At 37.4% G+C, this 24,573-nt stretch overlaps 1 long non-coding RNA gene across 3 annotated transcripts in view; it reads right to left on the bottom strand.

Moving 5' to 3' along the window:
- The window catches only part of LOC110256719 (uncharacterized), a 231,022-nt gene that overhangs the window by 83,202 nt on the left and 123,247 nt on the right, over positions 1–24,573 (bottom strand). The window contains exon 3 of one of the 3 annotated variants that reach the window (XR_014827740.1): positions 16,743–16,781. The exons of the other annotated variants lie outside the window; for them this stretch is intronic. This is a non-coding gene — a long non-coding RNA (uncharacterized LOC110256719). The remainder of the gene's footprint in view (positions 1–16,742; positions 16,782–24,573) is intronic. 3 annotated transcript variants of the gene reach the window in all.

Here is a 24,573-nt window from a genome sequence, read left to right as displayed (position 1 = left end):
AGGGAGACTGTTAAAAATGGAGAGCACAATCTCTTGCTAAAAATGCCAAATATTGCTATGAGAGAATGTAGGCCTAGTTCTGCCATATATTCTGATACTTATGTTTTCCTAACAGGAATACAGATGTTCACATGTAATTTTAAAATATTTGCAGGTAGTGCCAACACTTTTTAAAAGTGTTATGTGGGTCAGGATAAAATGTATCTCTCAGGCAAGATTCAGCTCTTTGACTTCTAACTAATTGTCTCTAGTAAATGCAGTGATTTATGAACATTGTTTCTTCAATTAAACCGTGACCTTTTGTGTATAGGAGTACTCACTTTGTATCTGCTACAATGCTTATCACAGAAACAAAAGCATGAAAATGTTCAATCTTGATTAAATGTTGATTGACTCACAAGCACACAAACCTCCCCATAGTCAAATAGTGTTGTGTTTCTTGGGGAATTCCTGCAGTGAGTCAAAATGACCAGCAGCCTGTTCACCCAGTGTTTCTATTATTCCATCCAAACCCATGCCCACAGAAATGGTAAACGGACAAGCACATCTTCCCACTGCCCAACTCCTTCCTTCACGAAGGCAGCCAAGATGCACTGAAGACCTAAGCTTTTAAGATAGTTCTGGCTTTGTCTATGGCCGCACCACCCTGAATGTGCCTGATCTCATCTAAGATAGTTCTGGTTTTCACTCTGAAAGAGCAGTTGTACTGTCCTTGCATAAGTAAGGGTAGGGATAGAAAAGAGTAGAGTAAGAATTCAACTGCATTACCTTCTAGAGAAGAACCATCTTGTTTTTAAGGAAATCCAAAAGATCACAATTGCAGTTTCATTTCCAATCCTGGACCCTTGCCCTCAGAGTCAAGCATCTCTTTCCCATTTGGTCCATCTCACATACATCTAATAGGATGACCTAAAGATCTCTTTTCTGGAGAAATCAGTCATAGGACTGAAATTAAAACACTGGGTCCCAGGCTGCCTTTCCTCATGAGGTAACTTGACTGACAGGCTCTGCCTCTGTGACATCAAATCAAGACTTATATCAGTGAGGGCAGAGGCAGAGTCTTATGTTGGTTAAGAGCACAGCCTCCCAGGCCAGTCACCAGTGCAACTGCATCTCAAACATTCTCCTTTCCAGTTGAGGCTGAACGGTAGACCCCAAAATGATATGTCTATGTTTTAAACCTCAGAACCCATGAATGTTAAGTTATTGAGAAAAAAAAGCTTTGCGGATATAACTAAGGATCTTGAGATGGGAGATAATCCTGGATGATGCAGATGGGTCCAGAATCCAAGGATAAATGCCCTACTTATAAAATGAACAAACAGAAGAGGATTAGATAGACACACAGGTGATGTGAAGACAGAGGCAGGGGCTGGAGTGATGCAGCCACAAGCCAAGGAAGCCAAGGCCAATAGTAACCAGAAGCTGGAATAAGGAAGGAAGGCTTCTCCCAAAGACACTTCAGAGGCAGTGAGGCTCTGCCAACACATTGCCTTCAGACTCCTGGCCTCCAGAACTGTGAGACCCTAAATTTCTCTAGCTTAATGTCACCCAATTTATGGTAATTTGTTATGGCAGCCACAGGAAATAATACACTGGGTGACCTCTGTGAAGCTTTGAGTAATTTTTTTGGCCATGCCCTTGGCAAGCAGAAGTTCCTGGGCCAGGAATCGAACCCAAGCCACAGCAGTGATGATGCCAAATACTTCACTACTAGGCTACCCAAGAACTCCCTTGTAATAACAACTTTTAAAAAGATATAGTAATGCTTATCTAAATAGGATTTTATGAAGATCACAAGAGATTAAAGATACAAAGCTCTGTATAAAGTGATAAGTGCAATTAAACAAGCTGTTAGGTACAAACTCATTTTGTAAATGTAAAGAGGGCCACACAAATATCATTAATTAATATTGCGACCTGCTATTTTGACCTCTTCTCCAGGTTTCTGTCAGCATGACAAACTAGGTGACTTCTACAATACCTTCATGAAGCTTCAAAGTCATGGGAAGGGAAAATTCTCAGTAAAATCTCTTGGAAATGCCATGTGGTTCCCTCCTTTGAGGTGATTATGCAACCCGTGTTAAGAGAAGGGCATGTGACACTGAATTGACTTGTATCACATACACAGAGAACTAGCAGATGAAGGTGATCCAGGACTCTGCATGCAGCAGTGAAGTAAAAGCTTCAAAGGGCACTTTTTTGAGTATGTCTCTGTTTTTTTCCTATTTTAGAGCATTTGAATGCATCTCTGTAGTCTATCAGCATCTGTGTCAGTGTGAATTTCTGTGTGATACTGCTGTGTGTGCAGCTGTGTATGCCAAGAGTTATACCTAAACATGGGTCTCCTTAAGATTGTGCCTGTGACTCTACAGTCTGAATCTCTGGTAGGTAGGGGTGTGTGTGTGTGTAATTCTCCAAATAAATTTGTGTTTGTCTATGTGTCCATTTCTCTGGTGCATGTGTGTATATCTCAGTGTGGCTATGTGTCTATACTGTATATAAGTACCTGATGTTTATTTGATAATGAAATTATTAAGAACCAATACTTCTAAATTATGCTATATTACCATCAAGTCTTTTCAAAGATGCAGACCAGTGGCTCTTAATCCTGGCTGAAAAAAGTTACCCAGAAGCTTTAAAAGTCACAATATCCAAGATATTACACTTAAATGTTCTGAAATCTTAGAAAATGTTAGGAGGTAGGGTCCCAGACATCAGCATTGCTTAAAAAGCACCCAAGTGATTCTAATATGCATCTGGAATTCATCTGTACCAGCTAAAAAGCCAGGACTCTGATGGTTTCCCTGGAAATGGAACCTACTTGTTTCATTGGTATAGGAATTTATTTTTATCACAATTCAGTATGGAGGATAATTTAAAGTAATTAATTTACTTTGCATAGCAAAGTACTGAATCTCCCCTATCCTGCTCAAGAGGAAGATGATTCATTAAAGGAGACTACAATTCAACAGCCTCCAGATTAATACATGGAAAAAGAGGAGAAAGTCCCCTTCCAGCCAAACTTCATTCATTTTAGCTAACATGTATCTATTGCCCTTTCATTTATAGGATGTCTAATTAATAAGCTATAGCCCAGCTCTAAAGTCCATGTAAACTCTTTATATCCACTGCATAATATAAGCAGATAGCATATATATAGGTATAATAAAACAGAACTTCATAAAAATTTAAATGTGTGCTTTGGAGCATTCTTTACAGAGGATCAAAAAGAGGAGTATAGGAGAGAAGACAAAATTGCTAACCTTGAAGAGTCAGAAACCAAAAGAACAGAAGGACATCTCAGGTTCTTCAAATGTGGGATGCAGGTCTCCCGTCAATCACAGACTTTTGTGAAAATTAGAGAAATGTTGTGCATTTTTCAAGTTTCAGCTCCTGCCTGCCTAACTGGATGGGATGAAGGGGGGTCAGGCTGTACGGGTGTCCACAGGACACCACCCCAGTCCCAAAGTCCAGCTCATATCCTCAGAGAATACTAAGAAGTCTGAGGACATAGAAACTGTCACACTTACTAGACATTAAAAAACAGTAGATTTTTTTTTTTTTTTATTATTTTCCCACTGTACAGCAAGGGGGTCAGGTCATCCTTAGATGTATACATTGCAGTTACAGAAAAACAGTAGATTTTAAAAATATTTCTTGGGAGAGGGATGGGGTGGACTTGGAGTTTGGGATTAGTAGATGCAAACTATTACACTTAGAATGGATAAGCAATGAAGTCCTGCCATCCAGCACAGGGAGCTATAACCAATATTTTGGGATAGAACATGATGAAAAATAACATGAGGAAAAAATACATATAGGTATGTATGACTGGGTCACTATGCTGTATGGCAGAAATTGGCATGACACTTTAAACCAACTATACATTAGTAGAAAATAAAATAAGAATAAAAATGTATCTCCGTGTCCACAACTACCCCGAACAGTATAGCAAGAACATAGCAGGCACTTAATATTTGTTTAATGAATAAATGTGTTACTGTCCAATGACAAGTTGGATCTGAAAGGGCAACTCAGATAACAGATCTCTCTTAACCAAAAAGAAGCCAGAGTTAAGGGGAAAACTTTGTCTCCACAGTTAATAGTAAGGGACACAAAACTGTTGTGAAAAATCGCTAAGAGGATAGAGGTAAGGAACATAGGACTGTGATAATCAGTGTTACTTGCTGATATTTAACCCATGAGGAAAGAAAATAAAAAATGAAACAAACCCAAAATTAATTATAGTCTTACAGATATGCCCATTCAATAGTTAATATCATGTCAGGGTTCCTATATGGGTTTTTGAGTAATTGGGATGTGTGGTGGTATGTAGTGTGTCAAACTGACTACATTGAACTTCATTTCCTAGAATCTCAATTCCTGCATGTTCCTGTTTCATCTTATTACTAAAATAATAATAATAATATGTGCAAGAACTTTGGAAGGTGGAAATACATTTATACTCTCCCTTATACTCCCAGAAGTTCATTGTAGGTCAGAACACATGTCAGGTTATGTACAATTTTGCAGATCTTCTGGTTCATCTTGTTGTAGTTAACAATCACATCAATTGATCCAGTTGTATGAGATCTCATCCTTTAATATCTTTAAACCCTGGGCCAGATACTGGGGTGGAGCTATGACAAGAGCTCCAGCTTCTTTTGAAAATCGTCTAGGAGAATGAGTTGGAGGTTTGTAAATGGGAAGAGACCAACACATGTTCCCATGAGGGAGAGAGAGGTACAGTTTCCTGCACTTTCCTTGCATGATTAGATTGAATCATCCTTCCCTCATTCCAAATGTATCTGTCATTCTAGGCAATGTGTCCTATGTATTCAGGTTCATAATCAAGAGTTAGAAGGAACAGACCAACTCAGACCATCATACCAGCTTCCAAAATTTTATGTCACCAAATTTTTATAAATATGTATGAAGATAAATCCTAAAAATGTGAGATTAGGATTAAAGGAATATGATTTTAGAAAGAGATAAATTTGGGCTCATTAAGCAAATGTTTAGATTTAATATGTTGTTCAAATGTTTTGAGGAGGGTTTCCAATGGTTTGCTTCAAGAGGTAAATAAAATTTGACCTCTATATGGCCTATATTAAAGAAATTTGAAATGACATATTTGTTTCAGTATACTACAGAGAATGTTACTTACAAGCTTAGCAAGAAGCTTGGGGTTAAGCTCAGAGTCATAAAGACCTTGAAGTAAGCATTCCTACTCTTTTAACAAGAAAAACTATAAAAAGGGAAAAACGAAAACTCTTGTTTGTCTCATTAGATAATCTAGGTTTTAGGGCCAAACTACCATTCCAAAATCTGGAAAGACAGATACATCTAGGGAGACACAGGACATGAGAGTTACTTATCTGGATTCTGTATACTTTTAAAAACACAAAAATATAAATATTGATAATGGTCAGGGCTGAGTGTGTGTTAGTGTAAGAAGAAAGAGGTATTGGGAGCTGCAGTCATGACAAGGTCTCCACACTTTGGCAAATTTTATTTCCAAAAATCTGCCAGCCTCTCACAGGAAGAAGGATAAATCTGGCGACAGTGGCCCCGACGACTGAAGCAGGGTAAAGGGAGGGAAAGAATAGCCACTGTGAAATCTGCCCAGAGCTTTCTATTAGACATAGCACTTCATTTCAGGAAAGAAAAATGCAGGGGGCAATAGTGAAGTCCCATCTCACTAAAGGAAGGGCACTTTGCTATGCAATGCCCCAGCCCCAATCCAGCCTTCCTGTTTTACATAAGAAAAAAAAGATATGAGTTATAATCTATAGCGAAGAAGGGTTTAGAACATAGAGAGGGGATACTGGAGGGTACATATAAGAAGGGATCAGGAAGAATGAGGGAACAAGTTATTTTCCTAGAGAATAAATAGAAACACAGCGAATGCCACATCTTTCATGCAGAGACCTGACATGCACTCCAAATATGGAGAATTAATCAGGAGATTAGAAAATCCTCCTCATTTCTCTCTACTCTCTCTTTATCATTGAGTTAATAAGCCGAGAGCAAAAATGATAGTGGATTACAGCTGGGAGAGAAGCAAGAAACATAGCCTCCCTGGGGAGAAGGACAGAGAAGCTCCAAAGCCAAGAGGAGAAAAAAAATAAGGTCACTGAAGGAAGGTTAAGCTTTTGGCCCCCATAATTACAACAAACATTACACACAGCCTGACCTTTGTCCCAGGTAACATAAATTCTCACAGGAAATTCCAATTTGCCTCAGTATCTATTGTTCTATAAAACATATCTGAATTTCAAAAACAACAGCACAGCTATAATGGAAAAAAATAAAAATCACTTTAAAAATTAAAAACAACAACAACAGCAAACCTACAAGGCAAGTTGAAAGACAAGAAAAGAAAGGCTTAAGGGTAACAGCATTAGTCAGAGTCAGATATATGATTAAATCTTTAAAATAAATGATTAATATGTTAAAGGCAGACAACATACAAGACCAGATGAGTCACATGAGCAAAGTGATGGTCCATATAATAAAAAACACAACCTAATACTGGAAATTAAAACATAGTAACAGAAGCAAAGAATATCATGACTGGGCTTGTCAGCAGTCTCAAAGTAATAATGGCTCAACATTTTTTCTAAAGTATGTGAGAGACAGTAAACCAAAGACCCAAGATGCTCAGAAAATGCTAAGCAAGATAAATAAAAAGACAAAACAAAGTAAAACAAAAAACAAATCACCAAGGCACATAGCACACAAATTTTAGGAAAAAGACAAAGAAAACCTTGAAGGTAGCCATAAGGATGAAGCATTACTTCACCTACAAAGAAACAAGGACAATTAATAGCAAACTTCTATTCATAGATCATGCAACCAAGAGGACAAGAGAATTAAATTTTGATGAGCCTACAGAGAAACAAACAACAACAACGAATGAAAAAAAAAAAAAAAACACCAAGCCAAAATGCCAAATCCAACAAAAATTTCCTTCAAAAGTGAAGAAAATCTATAGACTTCTCCAAACAAAAGTGGAGGAAATTAATGGCCAGTGGTCCTACCCTATGAGAAATGTTAAGGGCTTCATTTAGAAGAAAAATGATAAATGTCAGAAACTTGAAGGGCACTCAAAAAGCAATGAATGAAGACAAATATAATCTTTTATGCTTCCTAATTTACATAAAAGAAAAATATTTATAGCAATAATGTTAAAAATATATTAGGTATTTATAGCATACATAAAAGTGAAATGGATGACAACAATGTTACAAGGCATAGGATGGAGGATTTGGAAATTTTCTGTTACATATTATCTTCACTGCTTATGAAACAATGTAGACTTATTTGAAAGTGGCCTTAATTTTAAAAGTATATTGTCAACACTAGAAGAAGCACTAAAATTTTAATAAGAAGTATAAATGATCAGACAATATAGGAAACATTAAATATTTTTTAAAAATCTGTTTAGGAGTTCCCGCCATGGCGCAGCAGAAACGAATCCAACCAGGAACCATGAGGTTGCTGGTTCAATCCCTGGCCTCACTCATTGGATTAAGGATCCAGTGTTGCCGTGAGCTGTGGTGTAGTTGCAGACATGGCTTGGATCTGGCATTGCTGTGGCTCTGGTGTAGGCCAGTGACAACAGCTCCAATTAGACCCCTAGCCAAGGAACTTCCATATGCTGCTGGTGCGGCCATAAAATGACGAAAGACTAAACAAACAATCAAACAAATAAATAAAATAAAAATCTATTTAACTATGACAGACCCATTAGAATGCCTAAAAATAAAATACTAATTGCTCACATGGATGCAGGTGTGAATGTAAAAGAGTGCAGTCATTCTGGAGTCAGAGGGCTATTTCTTAAAAAAAATCAAATATTATCTTATGATTGTGCCCCTGGGTATTTGCTTAACAGACTTTAAAAGTTAAGTCCATACAAAAGCCACATGCATATATTTATAGCATATTTATTCATAATTTCCACAAACTGGCCTTAAATATCTGTCAATAGGTGAGTAGATTAACAGTGAGACATCCATACAATGGAATATTAATTAGTGATTAAAAATTAAGTCAATTAGTGATTAAAATCAATAAAAAAAATTAAATAGATGGGGAGGAGACGCAAACCCCTGACACAGATGAATTTTGAATTAGGGAGAAAATAGGAAGGAGGCAGGAACATTTCATCTTCACCCTAAGAAGCATGATACTCCTCTCCTTCAGCATGGGCTATGCATACTGACTTCTTTCCCATATGGGTTATTAGAGAATATTGATCAGATTTCCCTGTGCTTTACAGGGGGTCCTTGTTAGTTTTCTATTTTATATAGTAATGTGTATATGTTAATCTCAACCTCCTAATTTATTCCTCCCCTTCCCACATTTCCCCTCCAGTAGCCATAAATTTGGTTTCTAAATCTGTTTCTGTTTTATAAGCTCTTTTGCATCATTGTAATTAAATTCTACATATTAGCGATCCTATTTGATATTTGTCTTGATCTGACTTGCTTCACTTAGTGACAATCTCTAAGCCCATCCATGTTGCTACAAATGGCATTTCATTCTTTTTATGTCTGAGTAATAGTCCATCTATACACACACACACACACACACATGTATACTATATATTCTTTACCCAATGCTCTGTCGATGGATATTTAGGTTGTGTCCAAGTCTTGGCTATTGTAAACTGTGCTGCAATAAACATTAAGGGTGCATATATCTTTCTGAAATATGGTTTTCTCCAGATTGATGCCCTGGAGTGGGATGGCTGGGTCATATGGTAGTTCAATATTTAGTTATTTAAGGAACCTCCATACTGTTCTCCATAGTGGCTCCATAATGGCTGCACTAATTACATTCCCACCAACAGTATAGGAGAGTGCCTTTTTCATCACATCCTCTCCAGCATTTATTGCTTGTAGACTTTTTGATGATGGACATTTTGAACGGTGTGAGGTGAAACCTCGTTGTAGTTTTGGTTTGCATTTCTCTAATAATTAGTGATGTTGAGCATCTTTTCATGTGCTTTTGACCATTTCAGATGATGTCTTGACCTCAGTATTTTTTGGCCATTACAGTTTCAAAGGAGCCTGATTAATAATTTTTTCAATAAAATAAAAACTATTTTTCTGTGGGAACCACAAAGGATTCTTCTTTTCTCTCACAATGGATAATAATGAGAGAACGCTTATACACATGCCCATTCAGGATTTGGCATGAATGCTCTGGGATGGCGATGGCTCTTGTCGCTGTTTTGGTTCTCTCTCAGGGTGATAGAGTCTTGTGGCAAAATCAAGTCATGCCAGGTGCCCTTGCACTATGATTCATGATTTGTTCTAATCTCTTCATGAAAGTGTGAAGGAAAAACAAAACAAAGCATTTTCATATTTAGGAATATCAAACAGTTTGAAATAATGAAATTTTTTATTTCTTGTAATATGGGTACCCTTTAAATTGTGTTATCTCCCCATCTAAGTAAAGCAAACTATGAAACTGACCCAGTTACCTAAGAGATTCAGTAGCCTGTTACCTGACCAATATTTTTAGTTATCTGTTACACACCACACTTCCTCCAATACTTATCTTCACTTATTGCTACCTGCCTTCCACAAAATACTAAGACACAAACAATTAAGCCAAACTCTCTGCCACTTTGTAATAAGGATCACCTTTCCTCCATTTGTCAATAATATGTTTCTCATTTCCATCCAAGGTCTCATAAGAATGGCCTTTACTGTCCATACTTTTACCAACATTCTGTTCATTTCCCTTAGCTATTCTCAAAGAAGACAGACTCTTTCACTATGGCTTTCTTATTCTTTTTCTGGGCTCTCATCAGAATCACCCTTAACTGTCTCTTTATAGCAGTGCAATTTTTTTTTTTCTAGCATGCATCTCAGAACGCTTCAGACTCTACCTATTACCTATCTCTAAAGTCACTTCCACATTTTAGATATTTGTTACAGCAGCACCTCAGCTTCCTGGTACCAATTTTATTTCTTGGTCTGCTTGGGATGCTCAAACAGAATACCATAGAATGTGTGGCTTACAGACATAAATTTACTTCTCACAATTCTGGAAGCTGGGAAGCCCAAGATCAAAGTGCTAGCAGATTCAGGGTCTAGTAAGATCCTTCTGGTTCACAGATAGCACCTTCCAGCTATAACCTCAAATAGTAGAAGAGATGTGAATTCGCTTGGACCTTTTTATATGAGCACTAATCCCATTCATGAGGGATCCACTCTCATGACCTAAACACCTCTAAAAACCCCACCTCCTAATCTTGGAGGATAGGTTTACACATACCAGTTTGCAGGGGTAGGGGTGGGACACCAGATCCAGACCATAGTAAGCATGTCTTAATCCAGTGCTAAAACTCCACATTTTATGTGGCAATTACTAATGTGGAAAATTGGTAAATTATATCCCTCCTCCTAACCAAAATAGAAAAGATGTGTTTGAATATTTCTTTAATACTTGCCAAGAAGGGAGCCTCTAATGAAAACAAGGATGTTTCAATTCACTACTATTAGTGCCACTTATCAAACTGGATTTGCCTTATGCTCCTCTTTTTTAATATTTTTAATAGTTATTTCCCCAAAACAGTTTTTTTCCACTGTATAGCATGGTGACCCAGTTACACATACATGTACACATTCTATTTTTGCACATTAGCATGCTCCATCATGAGTGACTAGACATAGTTCCCAGTGATACACAGCAGAATCTCATTGCTAATCCATTCCAAAGGCAATAGTTTGTATCTATTAACCCCAAGCTCCCCAAGCTCCCTGCTCCCTCCCCTTCCCCTCGGCAACCACATGTCTATTCTGCAAGTCCATGATTTTTTTTTCTGTGGAAAGGTTCATTTTTGCCTTATATTAGATTCCAGATATAAGAGATATCATATGGTATTTGTCTTTCTCTTTCTGACTTACTTCACTGCCTTGTACTTCTCTTTCTCCAGACTAAACCAGGTCTAAATCAGGCAACAATGAGTAAGCAGTCTTACTCTTACCTGCATAAGGGGTGGGGGATTCTGACAGAAATACATGAGCTTAATCAAAGGCAAAATTGAAAATCAAGTTGCTGGCATCTTGAATTGTTACATGAAAAAAAAAACATTTGCTGATATTTGGAGAGATTGTGAAAAGCAGAGATGGTAATTGCAGTTATATTCATTTCAACTACAGCTTCAATATGACTTTAAGCAGAGATACTGCACAAAACCTAGCTCAGTCAAGAGGTTTTAAGAGGAAGAGAAAAAGCACAGTGTTAAAGAGACTTAAAGTTACATCATTTTATGCTTTTAACACCTTCCTTTAGCCTTTCTCGTTCTTACCCAACTTTCACCAAGCACTGCCCTAGAACATGAAACAGGAATCTAGCTAAATAGGAATCTAAAAACTCCAGGTCATGTGTCCTAGGAATCAGTAATATCAATCCTCACCCCCATGGGCTGATATATAAACAGAAAATATATTATTTTCCAAATATCTAAATGCCACTTTTTAAAAATACATAACTCATTTTATTATTTATTCTTAATTGCTGTTCAATAAATCTAACACAAAATTCACCATCCTATTTTTAAGTGTACAGTTCAGAATCATTAAGTATGTTCACATTACTATGCAACTATCATCACCATTCATCTCCAGAGCTCTTCTCACCTGGCAAAATTAGACCTCTTCATGCATTAAACAATAATTCCCTAGCCCGCAGCCCCTGAAACCACCATTCTATTTTCTGCCTTTGTGAACTTGATTACTCAAGATACCCTATTTAAGCGGAATCAGGCAATATTTGGTATTCTGTGACTAGTTTGTTTCACCTAGCAAAATATTCTCAAAGTTCATTCATGTTGCAACTTGTGTCAGAATGTCCCCAATGCCACTTTTAAAGCGAGGTGTTTTTTTTTTTTTTTTTTCCTGCTGTATTTTTCTGGCTTAGGGCGATAGATATAAAAACTAGGACAGATTCCTCAAAAGGTAATAGGTTGATACATACCAACACCAAAATGTTAGGTCCTGAAGAGTTTCCAGTACAGCTCCTTCAGAACCTCCTTCAGAACCTTCTTCAAAACCTAATGACTCTGAAGGAGACAAGCTTTTGAATATCTGTGTAACATAAATAGTTCTATGTGTGCTAAAACCTCTTTACCACAGCTGATATGCTTCTCTCCCAAGTAATAAACTCATACCCCACAGATAAGACCTCCATGTTAGGACCCAGCAGCACAGTACTATACATTTCAAGAGCAAACCAGATAACAAATGTGAGTTACTAAGCTTGGAACCTAGTGTAGACATCTCTACTCAAATAATTTATTCCAGTAATTCCAAGTGAATAGTGAAACATTTTCCTCGTCTCCTTTATTTGAGAAGCCCACTGGGCTGTGTGGGTCAAGCAGGAAGCATACACATGAGTAGCAAATACTTAGAAGGTTAGAATTCTAAAAAATAAAAAAATAAAAAATAAATTAAAAAAAGATTCATAAAAAAAAAGGTTATAATTCAACTCTACTGCTAAAAAAACCAGTATCCTTCTGCAATGGTCCCTTTCTCAAGGCAGCTACGCCAGCCTAAAAAGCCATCACTGTCCATCAAAGACTGCAAGTTAGTATCTATCTTTCCTCAGAATCCTCACATTCTTTGCTGTCTTCACTGCAGTAGTTTCCCCTCAATATCCAGCTCTCCAATAAAACTTTCCCAGGTTCCTCCCACCTCTTGAATCAGAGATATTAAGGGGTTTCTTCAAAGTCATTCAACAATTATGGATATATTTGGGATTTGAACACACATCTGTCAGATACCAATGTATATTCATACACATGTACACATAACGTCCTGCCTTGGTAAGAGACAGAGCTGGGTTTCTAATGCAGGCAAGTCCAAGAGCAGCATCTATGCATGTTCTTAATCATCTAACCACTGACACCTCCAAAAACCCTTTCAAGTAATTCTCTCAAATAAATGAACAATATATTTGTGAAAGAAGGTGATGGGCATTTGAAAAGCAGGTAGGAAGAATCTCTATCACCAGGTGGGAATATCCTTAGAAAGGAGAATGCTAACGAGTGGCTCCAATGACAGTTTCTAACTTATATTCCAGTAGTGTCCTAGGCAAGGAGATACTATGATGTTAGATTCAAAACCAAATTAAATTGATGAGTCAAAGTTTCAACCACATGTTTTATGATTTCCTCTTCATTTTCTATGGCACTTTCTGAGTATTTGCTGGAGGCTGTTGATGAAGTTCAGGAATGAGAGGAGAAGACAGCTAATCAAAACAGTAACTTGGCAAAATTTGGTGACAAACAAGGAAGAGGGCTGAGAGAAGAAGTGTACCACCAGGATTTGGGGCTGAGCAAAGTGGATATTTGGGGTTTTTTGTTCATTTTATAAGGTCACACCTGTGGCATATGGAAGTCCCCAGGTTAGGGGTCAAATCAGAGCTTCAGCTGCCAGCCACAGCCACAGCCACAATACCAGATCTTAGCCTCATTTGTCACCCTACACTACAGCTTGCAGTAACACTGGATCTTTAACCCACTGAGTGAGGCCAGGTATTGAACCTGCATCCTCGAGGACACTATGTCAAGTTCTTAACCCACTGAGCCATGGTGGAAACTCCCAATATGGATGTTTACACAAGTTTCACTCCTGGTTTCCAGTATACAAGCAAGAATGCATATAAGTAAGGTGGCTGCCCTGGTAAGGAGTTGGAGGTGAATTAGAAACACACAGTGGTAAGGAGCAAATAAGAAAATATACTGAGGATAATGAGAGACAAGTTTCTCACTATTGGAGAAGCACCTTACAAATACAGAAAGTAGGAGCCTAGAATGGACCATAAGTTAGATTCATATTAGAAGTGTAGATACAGATACACATGTGTAATATTATATGTAATATACACATATAATATTTCTAGCACTATCCACTGAAAGGTCAGTAGCAATGGGTATATCTAAGTACTAAGATCTTGACTTCTAAATACCATCTTCCATTAAAATGGTTCAGAGCTCGTTGGGGAAATGACATTGAGACAGGGATGATGAAAGCACAAGATGAAACTGGAATAATTTATTGTGCCAACCAGTAAAAAAATGGTCAGAGGATAATAAAATGCCCAAAGGACATAGAAATGACCTTGCAAGAAGTTTCTATTTGTCAATTTAGATAATTTGAGTGTAAGAATAAATGATAGCCAAATATTAAAATCCATTAAGGAAAATAAAAATCCATGAATGCATATTGATATAAATACATCATTAAAAAGATGAAGAGGAATCCCTTTGTTAGAGCAAAATGCCCAATAATCAATGTAAGAAGAATGAGAATATTATAAAAATAAACATTTGATACCTTTCATAGTTATAATTGGTTCAGGCAAGAAATACTAATGTATCAAAATTAATGAGAAACGTAATAAAATATATTTACATAGTTTCAAATATATCCCCATAAAACACTTTCATTTCTTTCTGGTACAATAATTGCATAGAGGAAAAACCTTAACCAAGTAACAGCAGTGTTAGCACTAATTATGAGGCAAATCCATATGGAGTACCAGCACATATTATTCAAAAAGAATAATAGCATCATTTCTTTGATATTTGGGACAAAAACATGTAACCTGGATTCAATCATGAAAAAACTCAAATTCAATATTGAGCAACATTTAACTTGCCTGTGATCTTAAATTAATGAAAGATTAGACAAAAAATGGATAAACCATCCCGAAACACTAAAAAAAAAAGCATGGCTAAATACATTATCTTAGACTGTATAATTTCTTAGTACAACAATGTGGAAACATTTCTGTTTTCCAATTCCATGTGGAAGTTGCCACCCCATCCTAACAAATAAAAAGCTGAACAGACTGAAAACCCTACCATTCTTGGATCCATAAAAGACAAGGAAGACACAGAGCAATGCACTGCCCCCAAGACTGGGGAAACAGACAAACATATACAGTGAGTCACAGCTTATAAGAGCAGAGACTTGCCAGGTGAAACAGCAAAAACACAGTGCCTGCATAGGAATATCTGAACAGTAACTGATGAATTACTAAAGGCTCAGTGCAGACAACTCTGAGAGTTAAAAAAATCTAGGGAGATCTATCATAGGAGGAATCACAATATTTACCTTCGGGAACTCAACCAGGTTCTCACAGTTTATATCAGAGGAAATTCCCCTTGTGTTTCTGGCAGGGGGCAAAGAAAAGGACCCACTATCAAACAGTCCAAGAGCACTCTGTTTGTAACAAGGACAGTCACCAGAGGAAACTAATTAACCAGAGTTTAACTTACTGGGGTATTAACAGAGCCTAACTGACTTTGGGGAAGGGAAATCTCCAACCCTGGTCCTCTCTAACCTTCCTGTTCTGAAGAAGAACGGAGGAAAAAAGAAATAGAAACACTCAGTGAAGTTCTTAGTCCAGAGCATGAGTTAAGAACTTAAGACCTAATCATAGTAGCACTTCCCCAGCAGCAACACCTCACCACAGTACTAACAGCCTATGCACAGCTGTTAATTTACCTGGTTATGTCCAGCTATCAAAAATTATGAGGCATACTAAAAGGCTTTTACACAGTTTGTAGAAACAGAGAAGCATCAGATCAGACATGATAGAATTATCAGACCAGGAATTTAACATTATAATGAATATGCTAAGAGTATTTGGTTAAAATAAACAGCATGTAAGAACAGATGCACAACATTCACAAAGAGATGTAAATGCTAAGAAAGTACCAAAATGAAATGCAAAGCATCAAAAATATTGTAACAGAAATAAAAAACTCTTTTATTAGGAGATTGGACATGGCAGAGAAAAGAATCTCTGTTAGAGGATATATTAATAGAACCCTTAGAAAACAAAGACAAAAAACAAAAAAGACAAAGAAAAAATATTCCATGGACTACAGGAAAACCACACATACAAAAAAACTATCACACATTGCATGAAATAATATCAAAAGGAGAAAAGAAAAAGAAATAGAAGAAATTTTTAAAACAATGTCTGATAATTCTGCTAAATTAATATCAGACACCAAACCACAGGTGTATTAGTTCAGAAAACACCACCAAATCCTGATGATGACATGGAGGAAAAGCAACTCTAATTCATTGCTGTGAGAATGCAAAATAGTACAACTATTTTGGGGAGTTCCCTTAGTGGCTCAGCAGTAAGGAACCCAAATGGGATCCATGAAGATGTGGGTTCGATCTCTGGCCTTGCTCAGTGGGTTAAAGGATCCTGCGTTGCTGTGGCTGTGGTGTAGGCCAGCAGCTGCAGCTCCAATTCGATCCCTAGCCTGGGAATTTCCATATGCTGTAGGTGCTGCCCTAAAAAGTGTGCACACGCACGTGCACACACACACACACACACACAATAGAGCTACTTTGAAAGACACTTTGGCAGTTTCTAACAAAACCTATCATACTTTTTCTTTAACATTTCAGCAGTCAAGCTCTTTGGTGTTTACCAAAAGAAACTGATAAACTTATGTCTACACAAAAAACCTGTACAAGTTTGTTTATATAGTAGCTTTATTTATAATTGTCAAACATAGAAGCAATGACGATTCCTTCAGTACATGAGTGAATAAACTGTGATACATCTGAAAAAGGGAATACTATTTAGTACTAAAAATAATTGAGCTCTCAAGCCATGAAAAGACATAAAGGAATGTTACATGCATACTACTAAGTGAAAGAAGCCGAACTCAAAAGGATACTTACTATATTGTTTCAACTCTATGACATTCTGATCAAGAAAACCTATGGAGAGTTAAAAAAGATTAGTGATTGCTGGGAATGGGGAAGGACAGTAAAACAGGCAAGGCACATAGGAATTTTAGGACAGTAAAAATAATCTGTATGGTATTATATTGAGGGATATCTGCCATTATAAGTTTGTGCAAATTCATAAAATATACAAGACCAAGTTAACCATTAGGTAAACTATGGACTTTAGGTGATTATGCCCTGTCAACATGGGTTCGTCTTTGGTAAAAAGTGCTACATTCATGTGAGTAATGTGGGTAATGGGGAGAGGCTGTGCATGTAGGGAGGAAGAGTTATAGGGGAAAGCTCTATATCTCCCTCTCGATTTTGTTGCAAATCTAAAACGTCTCTAAAGAAATAATTTTAATAACATCCAACATGTTAAACAGAAAGTTGATGTTTGTGGTTTTTTTTTTTTAATATTTTGGTCAGCTCTGAAAATTCAATAGGGAGATGTTTTCAATTAAAAGATGACCAAAATATCTATGATATTTCCTTTTTTTTTTTTTTTTTTTGTCTTTTTGCCATTTCTTGGGCTGCTTCCACGGCATATGGAGGTTCCCAGGCTAGGGGTCCAATTGGAGCTGTAGCCCCCAGCCTACGCCACAGCCACAGCAATGTGGGATCTGAGCCGCGTCTGCAAACTATACCGCAGCTCATGGCAACGCCGGATCCTTAACCCACTGAGCAAGGCCAGGGATCGAACCCACAACCTCATGGTTCCTGAGCCATGATGGGAACTCCTGATATTTCCTATAAAAAAGAACAATGTGTGTAAAAATTGTTCAAAATTTTAATAAAATTTGTAGATCAGATGTCTAATTACTAAGTTCTGGATTTTGATGTGATTTGTGGATACTTGGAAAATGTCCTTTGCTGTAAAGAATACCCATAAAAGTATTCGGGGCTAGTGAAGGATCATGTCTACAACAATCTTAAATGGCTCAAAATATCACATATACTCATATATATTTATGGCTGATTTAGAGAATTGTAAAAGGTGGTAAATGTCAAGGGTTTCAGAATCTAGGTGAATGTTAAAGGGAATTTCGTTGCATTATTCTCTACAATTTTCTATAATCTTGAAATTATTTAGAAGAAAGAAGTAAAATAAATGCTGTTGAAAGTGCAACCATGTTGATAATTGGCAACTTGTTCTGGAGCAATATTCATGGGACAAAATACTTCAGGGAAACTGCATTATTTTTATTTTTTTCTGACAAATTGCAGCTTCACACAGCTGCTATTTTCTAAAGGACACTAGATGATGAATGAGGCCCCAATGAAGGAAATTCCATCTACTTTTCTTGATGAAGGTGGCAAAACCACTGCTCAAGATGGGCCACATTTTTTTTTTTTTAAATTTTATTCTTTGTCTCTCTCTTTTTTTCCCCTGTGGCCACACCCGCGTCATATGGAGATTCCCAGGCTAGGGGTCTAAACGGAGCTGTAGCTGCCGGCCTACACCAGAGCCACAGCAATGTGGGATCTGAGCCATGTCTGTGACCTACACCACAGCTCACAGCAATGCTGGATCCTTAACCACTGAGCAAGGCCAGGGATCGAACCCGCCACCTCATGGTTCCTAGTCGGATTTGTTAACCACTGAGCCACGACGGGAACTCCAAGATGGGCCACATTTTAAATCTAAACTCTTGAGAGGAATTTCATCTGGGCTTGTATTCTAGGGATGCTAACTTCTATACCTGAGGATTATAAACAACTAGAATATGGATTTAAGAAACTTCCAGAGAAATTTCATAAGCGATTTTGAACTGTCACTGATACAAAATTTAGCTATCTCATGGGACACTGGCCTAGCAAGAAATCCCTTGCAAAGCTTTTAATTCTGCTTTAACTGTCTGGCACAACTTCATTTCATCTTCCTAATAGCTGTCTTAGTTATCAATATATCTATTAATTAACCTTCAGAAAAGAAAAGGGCTTCTAACTTTTTGAATGACAGTATTTGGGATCAAACTTAACTTCTCAAGGCTATGTTGAAATCTCTGTGGTCCATTTCCACAACTGTGCATTGTCCCCAAATCCCATCTATCTTATAATCCTAATTAAAAAATCTAATACCCTCCAGAAGAAATGCATCTCCAGTTCCAATAACAATTGCCCTTTGGTGATTCTTATTCTATGTGCTTCATCCTCAAGTTACTTATTTACATCTTACTTTCTTTACTAGACTGAGACTTCAAGCTTCTTAAATTTGTTCACCTCTGCAACCTCCACTCTGTTGAGAGATGATCCCAAAACACAGAACTAATTCAATGCCTTGTTAAATCAAGATAATATTTCAAACATCATTTAAAATCTGTGATAGACAGATTTTAGGGTATCCTCCATTATTCTATCATTCTAGTGTTCACCTTGTGTAATTGTCTTTTTCCAGAGTATAGGCAAGACATGCTAATTGATTCTAATTAATAGAATGCGGTAAACATGATGGATACATATAATTATGAATACTTGGATTTAGTATATGAAGTTCTAATACCCATCACAAAAGCAGACTCTCTCCCTGGCTGGCTTTGAGGAAGGAGGCAGCCAGGCTGAAAAGGCTTTGTAACAAGGGGTTGAGCTTGGCCTCTGGCCGACAATCTGCAAAAAAAAAATGAGGCCCTCAATCTCAGTTTGCAAGAATTAGGGACTGCCAGCAATTATGTAAGCTTGGAAGCAAATCTTTTTTAGAATTGAGTGTCAGATAAGACCATAGCCCCACCTGATGCCATGATTTGCAATCAAGTACTGTTAAATTGACACTTCAGTTTCCATTTCTATTTTCAGTCCCCTAAACTCCCGCTTGAGATTAAGGCCCTCAACCTATTATCCTTCCCTCCTCTTCTAACCCCAAAGTGCTAGTGATTCATAGAATACAGAATGATTATAACCTGCATTTTGACATTGAAACAAAGTTTTCAGGCAAAATTCTGGGAATGTGGTAGATAATCTCCCTCTCTTTTGAATGTCCAGCACTCTTTAATTTTTTTTTTTTTTTTTTTTGGTCTTTTTGCCATTTCTTGGGCCGCTCCCGTGGCATATGAAGATTCCCAGGCTGGGGGTCGAATCAGAGCCATAGCCACTGGCCTACACCAGAGCCACAGCAATGCGGGATCCGAGCTGCATCTGCAACCTACACCACAGCTCACAGCAATGCCGGATCCTTAACTCACTGAGCAAGGGCAGGGATCGAACCCGAAACCTCATGGTTCCTAGTCGGATTTGTTAAGCACTGCACCACCACGGGAACTCCCAAGCACTCTCTACTTTTGAAACACTTTTCTTTCATTTGAAATATGTATTTTTTTCTGTCCTTGTCCATTGTTCCCCCCCATATATATATATATATATATATATATATACATATATATATATATACACATACATATATATATAATATCATTCTCTTCAGAGAGGCAAAATGGCTTTTCAGACTTAAGTTAGGTGTTCAGAAGAGAGCAAGTTTTCTGGAAAAAAATTCAGAAGTCAAAAGCCTTGAAATCATAAAATGGTGTTGTCTAACCCACCCCCTATTATAGAGATGGAAAAAAAGACAACCAAAAACAGTCTCAAGGTTGGCACCTAATCTCCCCATATTCTAGAGAGTTTCTGGAAATGCTTATTGTTACATTGAATAATAATGCTTTTTTATTTTTTAAGTTTTTTTGAAGTATAGTTGATTTATAGTGTTGTGATTTTTTTGCTGTACAACAAAGTGATTCAGTTATACACATACACACATATATATAGCTCCATTCTTTTCCAGATTCTTTTCCCATTTAGATTATCACAAATATTGGATAGAGTTCACTGTACTATACAGCAGTCCCTGTTGGCCAATCATTCCATACACCTCAGTGTGCATAAGCCAATCTCTTTTTAAATATATCAGAAAATTAAGGAGACCCAATGACCTAATAAGAGTAGCAAAGACAGACACATGACATGCATGAAGCATCTGCCATAGGTAGAATGGTTTATGCTGATGTCTTTTCTTTATGGTACTTTATCAAGGGCCAGGAATGAGCTGAGAGCTCAGAAAAGATCACTTTTCCTTAAGACGTTTTATTCTATCTTGGGAAAGTCAGCAAACCTACCTCAAATATGGTGTTCAGACACATAACTCATGAGGTTAAGAGGCTTTCCCCTGGAAAAAACCTCAGTAACGAGGATCTAAGTAAATCTGCTATTCTAACTTGTATTTCACATAAGCAAATAAAGCTGCACACATCCCTCTATGGTACAGATGAAATGACAAGATATCAATATGTGTGCTAAAGGATAAAAGAGTAGGTACAGCTGGAAATTGCTGAAATTGTTAATGTTAATTATCACTAATAAGTACTTAATAGGTCCCAATACTATGCTGGAAACTTAAGCACTTAACATCACAAAGCTTTAGGAAAGTTAGAGTTAATATTACTTACTGATACAGTACAGATGAGAAAACAGGCTCTGACAGTGACCTAAATCTTTCACTGTCATAGTAAACATCAGAGTCAGGATTCACCCTCAGTTTTCTCTTTTTTTTTTTTCTTTTGTTTTGTTTTGTTTTGTTTTGATTTTTAAGGCTGCACCCGCGGCATATGGAGGTTCCCAGGCTAGGGGTCAAATCGGAGCTGTAGCCACTGGCCTATGCCATAGACATGCCAGATCCGAGCCATGTCTGCAACCTGCACCACAGCTCACAGCAACACTGGATCCTTAACCGAGGCCAGGGATCGAACCTGAATCTTCATGAATACTAGTCAGATTAATTTCCGCTGAGCCACAATGGGAACTCCAGTTTTCTCTTTATTAAATCCACATTCTATAAATAGCTTATTAATCTTGTCCTGCCATTATCTGCCTTTGGGTTTATACTTAGCAGATGAGAAAATACATGAAAAAGAGTTTAAAAAATTATTTTCTAGTAAGGCTTTTGGAATGAAATCAGTATCCATTTACCTTGGTCTTCATGCCAGTTCATAAAATAAATCCTTGACCATGAGAGTCTCACTGGGAGGCTGTCAAGAATGAACTTTATAACTTTCTGAGATGGGGGGAGTAATTCTTACAAGGGGATGCAGCTAAGATGAGTAAGAAGGTGTCAATTTCTCATGGTCCCTTCTTGGATTGTAACTTTACTCCCTGTAATGCCCTCCCCTTCCTCACCTTTGAAGGTATGTGAGGAGAAATTCATTAATATAAGCCACTGCTCCTGCTTGCTGAAAACATGATGCTCATAAACTGTAGGCTAGGTCCCTATAAAAAAAAAAATGAAACGAGAGGCCATGGCTCCCCTGAGAAGCAGGCCTATTTATTTGCAAGATGCTCCAACTATTCTGAAGAAATTCCCTTTCTTGTCCAAAAGCTACATTCTCTGAGGTGAGACTATCACATCTGTGTTATTTTAAAACACATATGAAAATATGTGTACATGGGAACAACCACAATCAGATTCTTGTGCACACCATGTACAAGCACCCTCACTTTATCCTGGAAAAGAGAAAAGAGGCATCATCTCTCAGAATGTGAGTATGAAAGAATCAAGCCTTAAAGCATGGGGAGGGGTGGGTCTCAGTCTAACAGACTGAATTTCAAACTCTAGCTCTTTTATATAGTATCAATAGAATCTTGGAAAATTACTTTTTCTCTCTGATTCTTCATTTGCCATCTACAAAAATAAGGACCAAAAAAAAAAAAAAAAAAATACCTACCTTCTGGTGTTGCCATGTGGATTTAAATAACAGAATGTGTGTTAAAAAAAGAAAAGAACTATTTAGCACATATGTTGGCATGGAATGATCCCTCAACAAACGCTTTTCTTAGGGTGTGAGTTTCTAGAGTCCCAATGAAGAGATAGGTTTCTGTAAGTGTAAAAGGGAAAAGGCTGGGGTTTTGGTTCAAAAGAAAAATAATGGGAAGGAATCAGGTTGTAGGTCCTGAGACACAAACTCTCTCTTGCTTTCTGAACTAGCTTCATTTCAGCAAACACGTTTTGAAAAGCTACCATAGGCAGATCACGGTTTGGACTTCTTAGAATTTTTCTCTTCAAGCCTGCTGCCTATTGGTCCCCATGACCACATTTCTGGTCTTCCTGGGGAAATTCAATTTGTCCCTGTTTCAGAGGATGAGACCTCTAACACAGCTGCACAAGCAGAGAAGTCATAATATTTTTACAAAAGCAGGAGTCACATCTCTTTTGTCCATCCCATCCCTTTAGTGACTAGAACATGGTCTGACGGATCCCTGTTGGATGAACAATCAAGTTGAGAAGAACAAGCCGCTGTTAGAGATTGGAAAAAGCAATTTTCACACATTAACTTATTTTTAAGCATTTATAAGCATTGTAATTATTTCCTTTTCCTTGAAAAGGATCTAGAACTTGAATTTGAAGATAGGAATAAGAGCACAGGGGTCCCAGCTATAGGCAGCTGGTGCTGTGAACAGTGAGGAACAAAGAAAACCAGAAAGTCATAATTTCTCATATATTTTTGCCCACTGGACATATCTTTTCTAATAAATCCTCATTTCCAGGGACACATGTCTCCTAGGAGCCAAAAACCTGAATAAAATTTGCATTTTTATGGATCTCCTATAAAATATGCATAATGTTTTCTCTTACCCCTCTATCTTATAATTTTATTGTTTTACTTTGTTTTTAAAGCACAGGTAGAGATTTTGAAGAGCAGGGAATGAAGGAAAAGGCACAGTTGGATGCAAAGATGTTTTCTGAAGCACATATGCACCAAATTAAATTAATAATTAAGCTCAGTTTACCCCACTTAGTTGTAGCCTCTAGACCAAAGAAGGGTTTTGTTTCAATAAGTATCACCTGCTCTTCTTTCCATAGATGTCTTTTTTGAGACACAAGTATGAAAGCAGGAGACTGGCCATACTACCCATAAAAAAGGGAAGCCTGAGTTTGCCATCATTAATGTCTAAAGCCAATAGTTCCTGGACAGACATTAGCACCATATGCTGGGATTATGAACAAGGTTAAAATGAACAAACTTAGAGAATTCCAGCATCCAAGACATTAACCCATAAATTAACCCTGCATTATATATCCATGGCCCTTTTCGGGGTCAAATATAAGCACACATCCTTTACCATGACTCAGTTACCAAAGCCATTTTCCAACCAATGCATATATGCATTGATTCGTTCAATAGCCCTGGACCCCAGTGATATGTGGAACTTCTGTGTCAACCACTTACTTGCTGTCAGATAGCTGGATTATGACTTAGGACACACACAGTTAGCCTTCATTTTAATGACTCTGCAAATAATTTACAATATTAATTCACTTGCAACTTTTTAACAGCCACTAAATCTGCATTTTCCTGTTCCACAATTTCCATTGTGCCTTGTCTCTCACTCCTCTTCATTTTCTGTGTTAATTCAATTGATGAGTACTGGCCATCTATCATGCATCAGGGACTGTGACAAATGCAGGGCAGATAATTAGCGTGTCTTTAGTCTTTGAAATTTGTATTTTAGGAGAATGGAGGAGAGACAAACCCTGAAATAGGAGAGAAGGGAGGAGAAGAAGGACAAGTATACAGATAATGTAATGAGCAATAATAACATTTAATTAACCCCAGTTATACCTTGTCTTAAGATTCTTTAAATTTGTTATGTATTTAGTGACCCATATGCACCTAGCATTTAAAAATTGGTGGTTAGGCGAACATGATGCAGACCATTGCCTTTGGAATGGATTAGCAATGAGATCCTGCTGTGTAGCCCTGGAAACTATGTCTAGTCACTTATGATGGAGCATGATACTATG

The sequence above is a fragment of the Sus scrofa genome, chromosome 14, assembly GCF_054392235.1.
Source record: "Sus scrofa isolate SSC_HxYL_T2T_F1_AM1 chromosome 14, Sscrofa_HxYL_maternal_Yorkshire_Landrace_v2.0, whole genome shotgun sequence".
NCBI lineage: Eukaryota > Metazoa > Chordata > Mammalia > Artiodactyla > Suidae > Sus > Sus scrofa.
The sequence above is the reverse complement of the archived record's forward strand: the minus strand, read 5'-3'. Positions and strand labels throughout refer to the sequence as shown.